This window comes from Callithrix jacchus, chromosome 6 (assembly GCF_049354715.1).
Source record: "Callithrix jacchus isolate 240 chromosome 6, calJac240_pri, whole genome shotgun sequence".
NCBI classification, from domain to species: domain Eukaryota; kingdom Metazoa; phylum Chordata; class Mammalia; order Primates; family Cebidae; genus Callithrix; species Callithrix jacchus.
This window is the reverse complement of record NC_133507.1, coordinates 120,896,549-120,910,657: the sequence shown is the minus strand read 5'-3', so window position 1 is coordinate 120,910,657 and position 14,109 is coordinate 120,896,549. Positions and strand designations below refer to the sequence as shown.

The 14,109-nt window shown below is 41.5% G+C and overlaps 1 protein-coding gene across 2 annotated transcripts in view; it reads right to left on the bottom strand.

The window, feature by feature from the left end:
• The window catches only part of MAIP1 (matrix AAA peptidase interacting protein 1), a 67,972-nt gene that overhangs the window by 24,376 nt on the left and 29,487 nt on the right, over window positions 1-14,109 (bottom strand). The window lies entirely within an intron of this gene.

The window sequence follows — 14,109 nt, the reverse complement described above, 5'->3', positions numbered from 1 at the left end:
GTAGTTGCTCAAGCTCCAGTCATCACGCCCACATTCCAGCCAGCAGGAAAGGAGAACGAAGTATACACCTCTCCCTGAAGAAAAGCTTTAGCCAAATTAAATTTAAAAGAATTTAATGAACGAAGAACAGTTCCTGAATTGGGCAGAATCCTGAGCCAGAATACGCTCAGAGACTCCAGTGCTGTGCAGCCACACGGTGGAAGAAGATTTATGGACAGAAAAAGGAAAGTGATGTACAGAAAAGAGAAGTACAGAAACAGATTGGTTACAGCTCAGCGTTTGCTTATTTGAAAATGGTTTGAACAGCTGGCCACTTTTGATTGGCCAAAACTCGGTGAATGGCACAAGAGTAGGTTACATTCTGTTTACAACTTTGTTCAGACTACAGTACACGATGTACAGAGAAACTTTTAGGCTGAACTTAAAATATGTAAGGAGGCAGCTTTAGGCTAACCTTGATTTAACACCTTTTAAGGCTGTTTCTCAGAAATTTTACATGGCAATTCTACTTTTATCTCATTGTCTAGAAGTTAGCTACATGACCGCATCCAACTGGAAGAGGCTGAGAAATACAGAGTTTATTTTAGCCAACCAGAATCCCTGCCATTCCCAGCTAAAAATCAGGGTTTCTATTACTAAAGAAGTAGATAATGGGAACTCAGGGGCAATTATCTGGCTTTGCCACAGGTTGGAAGAGCAGAGATGACAGAAAGAATTGCCTTAGCAACATGCTCTTTCGCTTCTGATGCTCTGAAGTCCTTGGTGGTATGGTCATCTTTAGGTCCTGGTCCTTCCACTGCTGTAAGGTCGAAGCCTCCCAGCTCCCCTAGTCTCATTTCTTTTTGGGTAAAGCCTGGAACAGCAGGCTACTATCTAGATGCTGGGTGAGAGTCACGTCTTAATTTGTCCTTGCACAGCTCATCAAAGGCTATTTCTCTTTTTGAATAAGCTGTAGCTGTAGCCGTTATTATGCCCGGAAAGGCTGTGAAGTTTCCACGGATCAGCAGTTTTGGTAGTTGACTCTGCCTGATCAGATGTAGAGCAAATCATAAACTATTCAACATGTAAACACTGGAGGATGTGCTCTGCATGGGTAATGCACACGAAGTTTGGTTTGGCTCAATGGGTCCTGTGAGGGTTTTAACCCAGCCCAGCTGGGTGGAAGTATGGTTCTAAAGCCTATCAGCCCAATGTGGCAGAGTAGGGGAGGGAGAGGATGTTGAAATGATGGGGGAAAGCAGACAAATAAGGAGAAAGCAGTCTGGTTTTCATAGAGCAGTCTTTCCTAAGAGATTCTGTTCTCTTCTTTCCAGATTAGCCCCTCAAACTAAAGTCCTACTGTGGAGCCCATTGAGGAAAGTCTGGAATGCTGTCACACAGCAGTCTAGAGAAGAAAAGATAGCACTACGAATTCCCTGAAGCCACCATTCCAGCTAAATCCTAGCACTAACTTACCTCACCCACTATTTTACCAGAAGAACTTTCTAGTTGATCTGTCTTTTTGACCTGTTACCACCCACTGAAGGCCCACAAGGGAGAACACCATTCTGGCAAATGCATGGGATTTGGAGTCAGGTGGATACAGGATAAAATTCTGAGTCTTCTATTTACTAGTTATGTGGTTTTAAACACATTAACTTTCTGAGCCTCAATTTGCCTACCTGTAAAATTCAAGGGGGAGAAAACTACCTCTCAGGAGTGCTGCAAGGCTTAAGTAAGATCATATGCATAAAATCCTGGTTCCATTCTGGCCCTTCAGGCACACAAGCTATAATTTCCCTCCATCTTCTCTGCTAGGACCACTGAATCACAAGTAGGACCTGCCACTAAAACATTACATCTAAGAATCCTTGCCCACCCCTAGTCCCCTTCTCTACTTTCCCGTCTCTTGCTATTCCTGACTCTCTGGCATAATTCTACCCTTATCCAATTCTGTTCTCAGCAGTTACAGAATGTCCTTTAACAGGTGCCTGACCCCTGTCAATTTCCCCCTTCCCAAGAGAGGCTTATGGAGGAAGTCTTTAATTTCTCCTACCACAAAAAACTGCTTGCTAGCTAAGTGATACCTCAGCCTGGATGACCTGGGCTTGGCCAATCCAGGGTGTCAGGCCATCCACAGTTGTGGACACATGATGTCCTCAAGCCTGATAGTCCTCTGAGCCTGAGGGCCCTCTGGACCACCCCACAAAAGTCTAAATGACTGAATTGAAAATGATCAAACTTTTCTTCTGGATCAGAATAGGATGGGGGGATTAAATGGAGAGACCCAAACTTTCCTTCTTGGTTGTGGCTTCTGTTTACAGTTCAAACCCTCTCATTCCCTTCTCATCGGTCTCTTAGCCAATAACATCAGCATGGACAGAGCAGCCCAGCCACACTGAGCTCAGTTAACATTGGAAGCCTCACAGTGGCAGAAGAAACAAGACGAATTGGTAAGACCCACATCTGCCTATCTTCTTCCTCCCACCAGAGCAGGAGGTGCCCCCAAAGGTAGCCTCTGCTTGGGCTCAAGTCTCAGTCCTTCATACTGTCTCTCTAGTCATACCTTCTCTTTTTTTCATTATCAGTGTTTTCTTCTAGACTGAATCATTCCTGACACCATGCAAACATACTTTATTATTTCCCATTTAAGAAAACACCAAAACAAAAATCGAGACCCTCTCCTGACCCCACATTACTCTCCAACCACTATCCCATTTCTAAAAACCTCTTAGAAAGATTATGAGCACACTGTCTCCACCTTCTCACTTCTGTTTACTCCACAGCACAATCCAACCCATCTTCCATTCCCTTCGCTCTGCTGAAACTGTTCTAGTCAAGACCTCTACCCATCTCCATATTGACAATACTTTCTGTCTTCATCTTGCTTGCATGGCACTGGCTCTCGGTGAAGTTGACCACCCTGTTCTTCTTTCAATCTTTCCCTCTCAGAGCTTCCATGACTTCACTGTCTCCTGGTTTTCTTCCCCACTCACTATCACCCTCTCTCTAGCTCCTCTGCCGGCAGACCCACTTCTATCAGGCCCCTAAAAATTGGAGCTGCTCTTGTGAACAGTGTCACAATAAACATATGTGTGCATGTGTAAAATGATTTATAATCCTTTAGGTATATACCCAGTAATGAGATTGTTGGGTCAAATGGTATTTCTAGTTCTAGATCCTTGAGAAATCACCACACTGTCTTCCACATGGTTGAACTAATTTACACTCACACCAACAGTGTAAAAGCATTCCTATGTCTCCACATCCTCTCCAGCACCTGTTGTTTCCTGACTTTTTAGTGATCACTATTCTAACTGGTGTGAGATGGTGTTTCAATGTAGTTTTGATTTGCATTTCTCTAATGATAGTGATGATGAGCTTTTTTTTTTTTTTTTTTTTGTATGTTTGCTGGCTGCATAAATGCCCATCAATGATAGACTGGATAAAGAAAATGTGGCACATATATACTGTGGAATACTATGCATCCATAAAGAAAATGAGTTCATATCGTTTGTGGGAACATGGATGAAGCTGGAAACCATCATTCTCAGCAAACTAACACAAGCACAGAAAGCCAAACACCACATGTTCTCACTCATAAGTGGAAGTTGAACAATGAGAACACATGGACACAGGGAAGGGAACATCACACACCAGGGCCTGTTGCAGGGCAGGGGGCTAGGGGAGAGATAGCATTAGGAGAAATACCCAATGTAGATGATGGGTTGATGGGTGCAGCAAACCACCATGGCATGTGCATACCTATGTAACAAACCTGCACATTCTGCACATGTACCTTAGAACTTAAAGTATAATAAAAAATAAAAATAAAAGAATAAAATCTGCTGACACAAGTGCACAGTACCAAGAAACGAGGTTAGTTTCCTAAGACCTCACCATCTTGGCCCCGCAAGAGGGAATGAGTCTGTTCATACATCTAGCACATTGCTACTACAATCAGCATTTGGGAAAACCACCTTACAAAGGCTATTACAAGGAATTCATACAGTCTTTACCATTGAAAGTACCCAGAACCTAATGACCCTATACATCATACATTATATCATATCTTCAAGCGGGGGAAAAAACTGGATCTGCTTACTGTTCAGCTCAGAGCTTTATTTTCTTCTTTTTCACACTCAATTGGGGGCCAGATATGTCTCATCCACTCTCATGGGTTAGAAGTCTTAGAATATTATGTATATGTTGATTATTTCTCAGTTCATAAGTAATCCTCAAACTCCTCTTCTGAGATTCAGACTCGACTGCCACTAGGATTCTCCACTGGATATCTCACAGGTATTTTCAAATGGACAAAATGGAACGTTTGACTTCCTTGAGCATGTTTCTTCCTCAGTCTTCCTCAGGTAAGAAAAAGGCACCCCAATTCTACCCAGTTAGTTGCTCAAGCCGATAATCTCTGATGAATGCAAGTGCCACAGGGAAGAGATCTTGGTCTGTATTCACTGTTGATATATCCCCAACAACTAGAACAGTGACTGACACATAGTAGGCGCTCAATATTTATTTGTTGAATGGACGATTCCCTTCATTTTCCTTAAGTCCCACTTCTGATCCATCAAGTCCGATTACACACTGCCTGCTGCCCACACTCTTCTCCTCACCTCCATGGCTGTCATGCTGATCATCTCACCCGAATGTCTAAAGTAGCCTTTCTTTCTTTCTTTTTTTTTGAGACGGAGTTTCGCTCTTGTTACCCAGGCTGGAGTGCAATGGCATGATCTCAGCTCACTGCAACCTCCGTCTCCTGGGTTCAGGCGATTCTCCTGCCTCAGCCTCCTGAGTAGCTGGGATTACAGGCACGCGCCACCATGCCCAGCTAATTTTTTGTATTTTTAGTAGAGACAGGGTTTCGCCATGTTGACCAGGATGGTCTCGATCTCTTGACCTTGTGATCTACCCACCTCGGCCTCCCAAAGTGCTGGGATTACAGGCGTGAGCCTTTCTTTTTTGTCGCGTTGCTTCCATTTTTGCTCCTTGCCAACCAGTTCTGTTTACAGCATCATTTTAAGCAAATGAATAACATTAGATGATGTCATTGATTCGCTTAAAATTGTTTAGTCTTCCCATTGGGCTTAAAAGGACATCCAAACTCCATTTCTTGGCTTTCAAAGCCTTTACTGGACATGGTCTAATCCTTAAACCTCATCTCATGACCCTTTCCCACCTTCTTGGGTAGTTTTAGTCATTGGCCTTCCACGGATTCTGGAGATTTTCCAGTCTCTTTCTGCCTCAGGACGTTTGTGTCTGTTACAGCTTCTGCCTGGAGTGTTTTTCCCTTTGCTTGCTGTGTGGAGGATTCTTTCTAAGTCTTTAGGCCTTCAGAGGCATTTCCTCAAGAGACCTCACTGACTACCCTACTTAAAATGACCCACATTGGTATTTTTCATTACATCACCCCATTTTTAATATTGAGTAAAATCCATCATTATTCTGACAATTCATGCCTTTAAATGTTTATCATCTCTCCCCACTTTTCACCGTACTCCCTTCACTAATGTAAACTCCACGAAGTCAGGCACTGTGGCTGTCTTGTTCACCATCATATCCTGCTGGATCTGGTATGTAGTAGTGGCTCTATATTTATTGAATAATGAATGAATGGCTCATATCAAGTAGCATGTGGATTCTTGGGATATCTGGGCCTACCTTCACATTCATTTGAATGTTAAGTAATTCGGATATCAGCAGAGGTACCGTTCTTTGAGATTTACATATAGTTGAGAAGAAGTCCCTTTCCTGCAAAAGTACAATACCCTCCTCAGGATGTTTGTGAATTCCGGCTGTCTTAAATTCTCAAGAGCACTTGTGGTTTTAATTTTCTGCCCTTGTAAATTCTCAATCTCATTCACATCTCGTCTCATGCAGCTGTTCATAGCTTTCTGCTCCAACATGACCCAGATGAGTCTTTCTGTTTTTTATTGGCCCTAGATATCACCAACCAGACATTTGAGTATAGAACAGTCTTTCTTCAAGTGTTGACAAAGAGGCAGCCAGAGGCTATAATGTCTATAGCACAGCACTAGGAAATGAACAACTTTAAATTTTAATATTAAATATCTTAATAGTCCTTTTGGGCTGGGCCCAGTAGCTCACACCTGTAATCCCAACACTTTGAGAGGCCAAGGCAGTGGGATCACTTGAGGCTGGAATTTGAAACCAGCCTGGGCAACAAAGTGAGAGCCCCACCTCTACAAAAAAATTTAAGAAATGAACTGGGCATGGTGTCACACACATGTAGTCCAAGCTACTTGGGAGGCTGAAGCAGGAGGATCACAGGGGCCCAGGATTTTGAGGCTGCAGCTATGATCATGACACTGCACTCCAGACTGGATGAGAGTGTGAGACCCTTTCTCAAAAAAAAATGCCTTGTGTCACCACCCCCACTGCTCTCCCACTGGTGACTTTTTGCTGATGACATTTCTTAGCCCCTCTTCTCCTTTTCACTTGCTCTTCATAATTTCTTTTGGAGAGCAGTTTAATTCTCTCTTTCTGTTCTTTTGAATGAGAGGGGTGAGGAGATGGGAACAGGGAATAAGAGAAGAAAAGGAATATTTGCCTTTCAAATAGCAGAAGCAATCTACTCCTAGAGAAATAAGCCAGCCCCTTAGAAATGGAGTGGCTTGAGGCTGTTGTGGTTTTAAAGGGCACTTTTTAAAACTCCACTTTACCAACATATTCTATGCATCCAGTAAGGGAAGTGTATTTATTGCTATATGTTGCTATATGTTCCTATATTAACAGTCACACACACACACACACACACACAGAATCATGTGTTGCTTAATGATGGGTATATGTTCGGAGAAATGCATCGGTAGGTGATTTTGTTGCTGTGCGGACATCATAGATATGCTTACACAAATCTAGATGATATAGCCTACCACATACTTGGGCTACATGGGACAGCCTATTGCTCCTAAGCTACACACCTGTACAGCATGTTACTGTACTGAATACTGTAGGCAGTTGTAGCACAATGGTGAGTGTTTGGGTATCTAAGCCTATCTAAACAGAAAATGTACAATTAAAATACAGTATTAGAATCTATGGGACACGTGCTTGCTTCTGCAACACATATACTAGAATCTGTGGGACTGCCATCATATCTGTGGCCCATCTGAAATGACTGAAAAGTTGTTACGGAGCACATGAATGTGTATATGTGTATGTGTGTTCGTGTGTGTCTCTCTGTGTGTGTGCACACGTGTGTGTAATTTTAGTTGTTTTCCAAGGAAACTCCTGTATAGGCCAGAACCTTGTGAACTCAATTCTCAATTCACAGTCTGAGCAAAAATTCTCGATTGGGTCTGCCAGCCTCTCCACCCTCACCCCTTCATGCTGAGACCTGCTACACCTTAACTCAGGTGGACCAAATGACATGCCTAGTAGAGTGAGCTGGAAAAAGGATTCAAAGACCCCAATATGTGTTCCAGTTAAGATCAGACACAGAAGGTAAGAACATTTTTGTTTGGATTTCATGTATGCAACACCAGTAAGAATGGTCTGACTTGAATACTAAAGAACAACGTTGAGCACCTAGAAACCTCGAACATCTTAGAAGCAATAAAGACAATAATAAAAGGACTATGCTCCTCTGGTGAAAGACATTGAAACCACTCTCTAGATGAACACATTTAGGAAAGTCATGTTTAGTTTATCCACGGGCGGTAATAGCTGACTCCCCAGAGCTCAGAGCAAAGTACACCCAGGGCAGACTTCAAGATTCTCTCTTGCTCTAAGTACAAGTTGATATATTCTAGACCTTTCAGACCAAAAAAATTGGTATCTGAATATAGATTAATTTATGCTTTAGAGAGAGCTCTGACCCATGCCAGCTTGCTTCAATTATGGAGAATGGAGTATACATGGAATGATCTGTATTTTCCTGTGGGTTACTAAGGGAGACACATGACAAGTATTCTAGAAAGCTCCAAGGTAGGGCTGGCCCCTATCTGTAGTAAGACAGGAAAAAAGGGGCTGGTGCTGTTCTGTGGCTCTCCCTTTCCCCAGGGGAGCTGTCAGATAAGGCCACTCTTCACCCTCAGGGCACTGACTCTCCCAAAACATCTCATTTGGAACCTGTATTAGTCCATTTTCACACTGCTGATAAAGACATACCCTTTATAAATTACTGGGTAATTTATAAGGAAAACAAGGTTTAATGGACTCACAGTTCCATGTGGCTGGGGAGGCCTCACAATCATGGCAGAAGGCAAAAGGCACATCTTACATGGTGGCAGGCAAGAGAGAAAATGAGAGCCAAGTGAAAGGGGGAACCCCATATAAAACAATCAGATCTCCTGAGACTTATTCACTACCACAAGAACAGTATAGGAGAAACTGCCCAATGATTCTATTATCTCTCAGCAGGTCCCTCTCACAACACGTGGGAATTATGGGAGCTACAAATCAAGATGAGATTTGGGTGGGAACACAGCTAAACCATATCAGAATCCAAGTGTGAGAAAAACAGAGAAACAGAGAGTTTGTCTTTGAATGAAGCTGGGGCCTGTCCCCTGGGGATTATTTCCGGTCCTTCTGCTGAGGAGTGCCACATATTTGATCTCTGCATGGCTTTTACTGCCAACTCCTCTATCACACCCTTCTTTGCTTCTTGCCTGGGTGAGTATCACCTCCCTAGTGTAGGTCAGCGGAGGTTATTTGGTCAGAGTTTATGTATGATTCTTGCTCCTTCTCTTCTTCGCCTTCAGGTGTAACTTACTCAGGAGAAAACAGCAATTAAAGAATCAGAGGAGGAAGGACTGATGGAAATTATGGGGGTGAAAGAGGCCACAACCCCCTTTGAATAAAATCTACTGTTTTCCATGGCATTAAACAACCTGAACAGGAATCCCTCCTCTTCCTTCCCCCCTTGGATAGTCCCACTTTCCCTTCACTCACTGAGATATGGACACTTCCAAACAGAGCTCCTTCTGGCCTATGGCCCTTCACACATGTCCCCTTCACATCTGCTCTTGCATGGCTGCATCTTCCTGAGCCTGAATGGCACCTCCTCAGAGAGGTCCCAAACACCTGGCAGTCCCCAGCACCTAGCTTAGTGCCTGTTGTTAACAAACATTCATAAAAGAAATGAATAAATGAGTTAAATATATTTTACTGGTTGGCTATGTTCTTTCTTTTCTGACCCAAAGAAGTAGGTATGAGTAAATTAAGAAAGCAGCAAGAATTAATAGCAAATTTTGCCTCTGCACATGCAAACTCAGATGCATAACCCCCAAAAAATAGAGTTGAAAATATAGCTCTGTTCTCAAAAGATAATCCTTGGTCATGCCCTGGACCCAGAGAACAGATAACAGGGATCTGAGGATATAGATGTATTCTTACCACATTTAAGTACATCTAGAATCATATAGTGGAGTACAAGGAGTTCTCAACTTTGGCACTACTGAAATTTGGGGCCAAATTATTTTTGTCATGAGAGACTGTCATGTGCATTGTAGAATGTTTAACAGCATTTCTGGCCTCTTCTTACTAGATGTCAGAAGCAGCCCTCCCCCAGCTATAAACAACCAAAAATGTCTCCAGAAATTGCCAAATTTCCCTTGGGGGCAAAATAGTCCCAGTTGAGAACCACTGGTCCATGTTCAGATGGATCATATGATCTGAAAAGTCTTAGGTGCCACAAAAGAAAGAAAGAAAGAAAGAAGAAAACTACATTGATAACAGGTTGCTTTATATTCCTAGCATGAGGACTAGCACAAAGTATTTAAAGGCCAGAATGTGTAATCAATCTAGCTTTAGCTTCAGAAATAGACAAAAGATCTACAGGATGAAGCCTGAAGCTCACTAGAGATTTCCAAAAGAAGAAGGAGGTGAATTAAATATGATTAGATAAAATAATTCATGCAACAGTGACAGGATTTAATTATGGGTGACTGCAGTCTATGAATGTGAATCAAAAAAGTGCCAAAGGCACATGGTGCAATGATGACTGAAATGATGCTCATCATAAATGACTGGCTTGTAAACTAAGGCTTGCTGGATGGAACATGTGGACCGAGCTGCATCTGGTAGCAGCCTTAATCAATAGGCAAGTCTAGGTAAGCAATTCAGAAGCTGCTAAACTGATGGTGTCATTGGCCCATGGCACTGGGATGAGAGTGCTTTATAAATCATCTTGACATCCATCCAAGCACTAGAAAACCAAAACTGAGGTTTCGGATCTTAGGTTTAGAAGACTGTAGCAAGTGCTTAGATAAATGGAGTAAAGAGACATGATAGGGATGAGACAGAAGTGGAATGTGCTCTGCCCATGTGAAATAAACTCCAATATTGCATTGCCAAAATGTAAATTCAGACACAGCGAAGGAGTCAAAACAGTTAAGTAAATCAGCCTAGAAGGATACTGAAGTGGAAAAATGATTACAACACAGAGCCCTCCCAAGGAAAACAGGAAGCACACTGCACTGGAGAAATAGTACAAACCTTTCTCAGGCAATTCTACATGCAAGTGGAAACTTGAAAGGAGACAAAGAGCCACACACCCTCACACAAACACTTGGTAACCACATAACAGCTGTCTGATGCAGAGCAGAGTCTGTGAATATGTCTTTGAAATTATCAGCGGCAACAGTTGAAGAACACAGATGCTGCGAAGGCTTTTTCTTTGTTAAGAGAGACTTTTAGAAAAGATCTCGGAGACCACAGACTTCATGATTTCAACAGCGGGGGAGAAAGTGTTTTGAAGCTCTAAGCCACAGCTTGAACATAAGAATCTTTAAGAAAGTTATGTTTAATGACAAAGAAACCAGCACAAATTTTCAGCGGGGAAAATGTCCTGCAAACCCGTGAGGTCAAACTGCAAAAGAAAATATTAATGGATGAGCAGCGTATCCAAATAATTTAAACACCTTTCCGGAAAGCACTTAACACCATTTTTCATAAAAAAAAACCTAATCTTCAAAACTATATTCTGGCATTTACAAGGCAAGCTATTTTAACCACAAGGAGAAAAAGAATCCCCCAAACCAATTTTGAGATAGGCTATCGTATTACAGTCAATACTGTGGCCTGGCAGGAAGAACACTGAAGCTCATTTGAAATACTGTGTGCAGCTCTGATAAGGACATAAATATGGAGAAGGTGGAGCAGAGAGCAACCAAGTGATAAAGAGACTCAAAGGAGACATACTTTACATTAGCACATATCTTGCAAAATCAGCAACTGCACAGCACTTGGTCAGCAAAGAAGGGGATTTATGAGAGAATTTCATTGAGATGTTAAGAAAAAATCTGAAGGGATTACAAATGGTAAAGCAACAGGGCTGCTTGACTTTGAATGTAAAATCAGGGTCTGCAAATTCAGGTGAATTGAAAAAGGTTTTTAATGTTTTCTGTTTGTTAGTTGAGGGGGAGCTTGGAGTTGTTGACTTGGGGAAAGGCGCCTTGAGCAGTATTGAATGGGAAAGAGGAACAGTGGAGTAATTGTCAGAACTGTGGAAAGGTTAAAGGAAGAAGAAAATAAATGTTATAGCATCTTTGACATGGCAGCATAGAATCGTCCCACCTGAGACTGGAAAAATAGATGCTTTCCTTCTCAGATCCACTTCCAGTTTTAGAGAGAGAGAGATGTTGCCCTTGTTGGGTCCACCTCACACTGGTTTTATGTAATTCTGATCTATGATGCAGAAAGTAACTTGTTTCACTGTAATAAAAAATCTAGATCCCATAGATTAATTTCTTAATGCTCTTTCTGGCTTTTCTCTTCTAATATTTCAAGTCCAAGCCACCATTCAAGGTTCAGTCCAAATTCTATCTCCTCTGTGACACCTTTTGCTGGCCTCCCCAGTGAAAGTGAAGTCTTTCAGCATGTACACCTTCCATATTCACTTGGCACTTTTAACTGCCAAGGAGGAGCCCCAACTAGATTATAAGAACCTTAAGGGCAGGGACAGTATCTTATTTGTTTGTATTTTTTCCCTTCATACTTCTCACTGTATTTTTTGGTAAGTGTCTCAAAAATGAGTTAGGGTTTGGTTAGTAAAGGACATAGAAGCATCTTATTAGTTATTAATAAGCATGCTTATTACTTATTAGCTCATTACACCTTATTATCCTAGGTCTTGGTTTTCAAAGACAGCCAGGCAGTGAGGATTGGTGTGATCATAATAATGGCTACCATTTATTGTGCACCTACTCTGTACCTAGCATCAGTTATATCAAGAGAAAAAAAACAACAACAAGAATTGCAGGGAAAACATGCCCTTTTGAGTGGTGAAAAGAAGCAAGAAGAGAGAGCTGAGATCCAATCTAAGATTTGAAAATGGAAGAAATCAGTTTTCTTAGAAAAGAGAAAAATACTTTAAAGTGCTAATGTATATTTACATTTATTTTTAATTATTTCATTATGTTTGTATTATGTGATCACACTCTACCATATGTTTTTGTGTGTGTATATATAAATGTATGTGTGTATGTGTGTATATATCCATGTAAACGTATTTTTTAAAGTTCTAGAGGGACAGACACCTGCTGATAGCTGTGGTTTCCTCCAGGGACTAGAGCAACTGATAGATACTCAAAAAAGACATAACTTACATGATCACGTTCAGTGTGCAGTGGGAAAAGGGGGTGATATTATTGAGGACTTTCAACTGGCCTCTATTTATGTATTATTTTTATGTATGCATATTCATGTGTGCACCAGAAGAAATACACCACTTCAGTTATTTTTACCAGTGAGAATCAGAATTCAATATAAAGAATTTTTAGCTAGGAATTAAAGAATTGACAAGGCAAAAAAAGGGCCACTGAAATATAACAGAAATAATAACTGCAGAAAGTAGTCACCACCTCAGTCTGGGGAACAAAGGGAGGAGTTGGGCTTGTTAGGATCTCCGAGGGCAGATTCAGATCTCTGATAAGGAGGTGTCTGCAGAGACTGGGAAAACTGCACAAGAATCAACTGCCTTTGCTGGGGTGAAGGGCTATGGCTGGGAAACACTAACAGGAAGAATAGGAAGCAACTAGTTCTTTCTCTTTCTTCCACCATGCTGTCTCCCCTTAGCGCCCTCTAATGGAGACAAATGGCTGAGCTTCTTTCTGAGTCCCAGGGGCATGTGTATGGCTTATTGATGAACCTCCCAATTAAGCTGTGCTGCAAACTGTGCTGATCTAGGTGGGTGACAGTAACAATTTAGCTCTATCATAGTCACAGGAGTCAGAAGTAGCCTTAAGAAATTAGAAATGAACCCAGTGCTTATGTATAGAGAATACACACAAGACCCCAAATTTTTTTATTCTATTTGCAGCCCTCTCCCACTAATTAACTGGAAAATTTTATAGAATTCACATAATCTCTTTCAAAATAAATGCAGCAAAAATTAATTCCAGTATAGCACTTAACAATGCGCCAGGCACTCAGTGTTTCATATATGTTAATAAATTTAATCCTTGTGACAACTCTATGAGGAGCAGGACTGTCAAGTAACTCATCCAAGGTCACTAATAGTAAGGGGCAGTCCAGAAAATAGGCCCAGCTATCTGATATAGAGATTATCTTTTTATTACCTAGCTCTGCTGCCTCTCAAACACTTACATGGTGTTTATCATATGCCAGGTATGGCTCTACTCCCTTATAATACAGAACAACCCTCTAAGGTAAGAACCATCATCCCCATTTTACAGATGAGGAAAGCAAAGCCTGAAGGCTATGAAACCCTCTGGCCTCCATTTCTCTGGCTGTCAAGTGAGGAGGCTGGACCAGCTGGCAGTAAAAGCTGCTTCTGTAAGACACTAGGATGCTAATACAAAAGAGCTCAAGTGTCCTGGCTCAAACACAGCTAGAAAGAAAGACTCCCTTTATGTCTTTATAGAACCCCTGACCTCACAGGATTAATAATAAAACAGTCTTGTATATGGGTACTAAAATTTCCAACTCAACATAGATTTTTTTATCCCCCCTGTCTATTCTCCTGCCAGGAATTAGACGGGAAATAAAAGAAAGGGTATTCATGGCCTTTTTAAAAAAGAAAAATGAAAAAAAAAAAAAAAAGAAAAGAATTTAGGAAAATCTGTTTCTTGCTGTTAGCAAGTAGCTCTCTGGTCATATCCACATTTGAGTGTATTTGGGCTCCTTTAATAT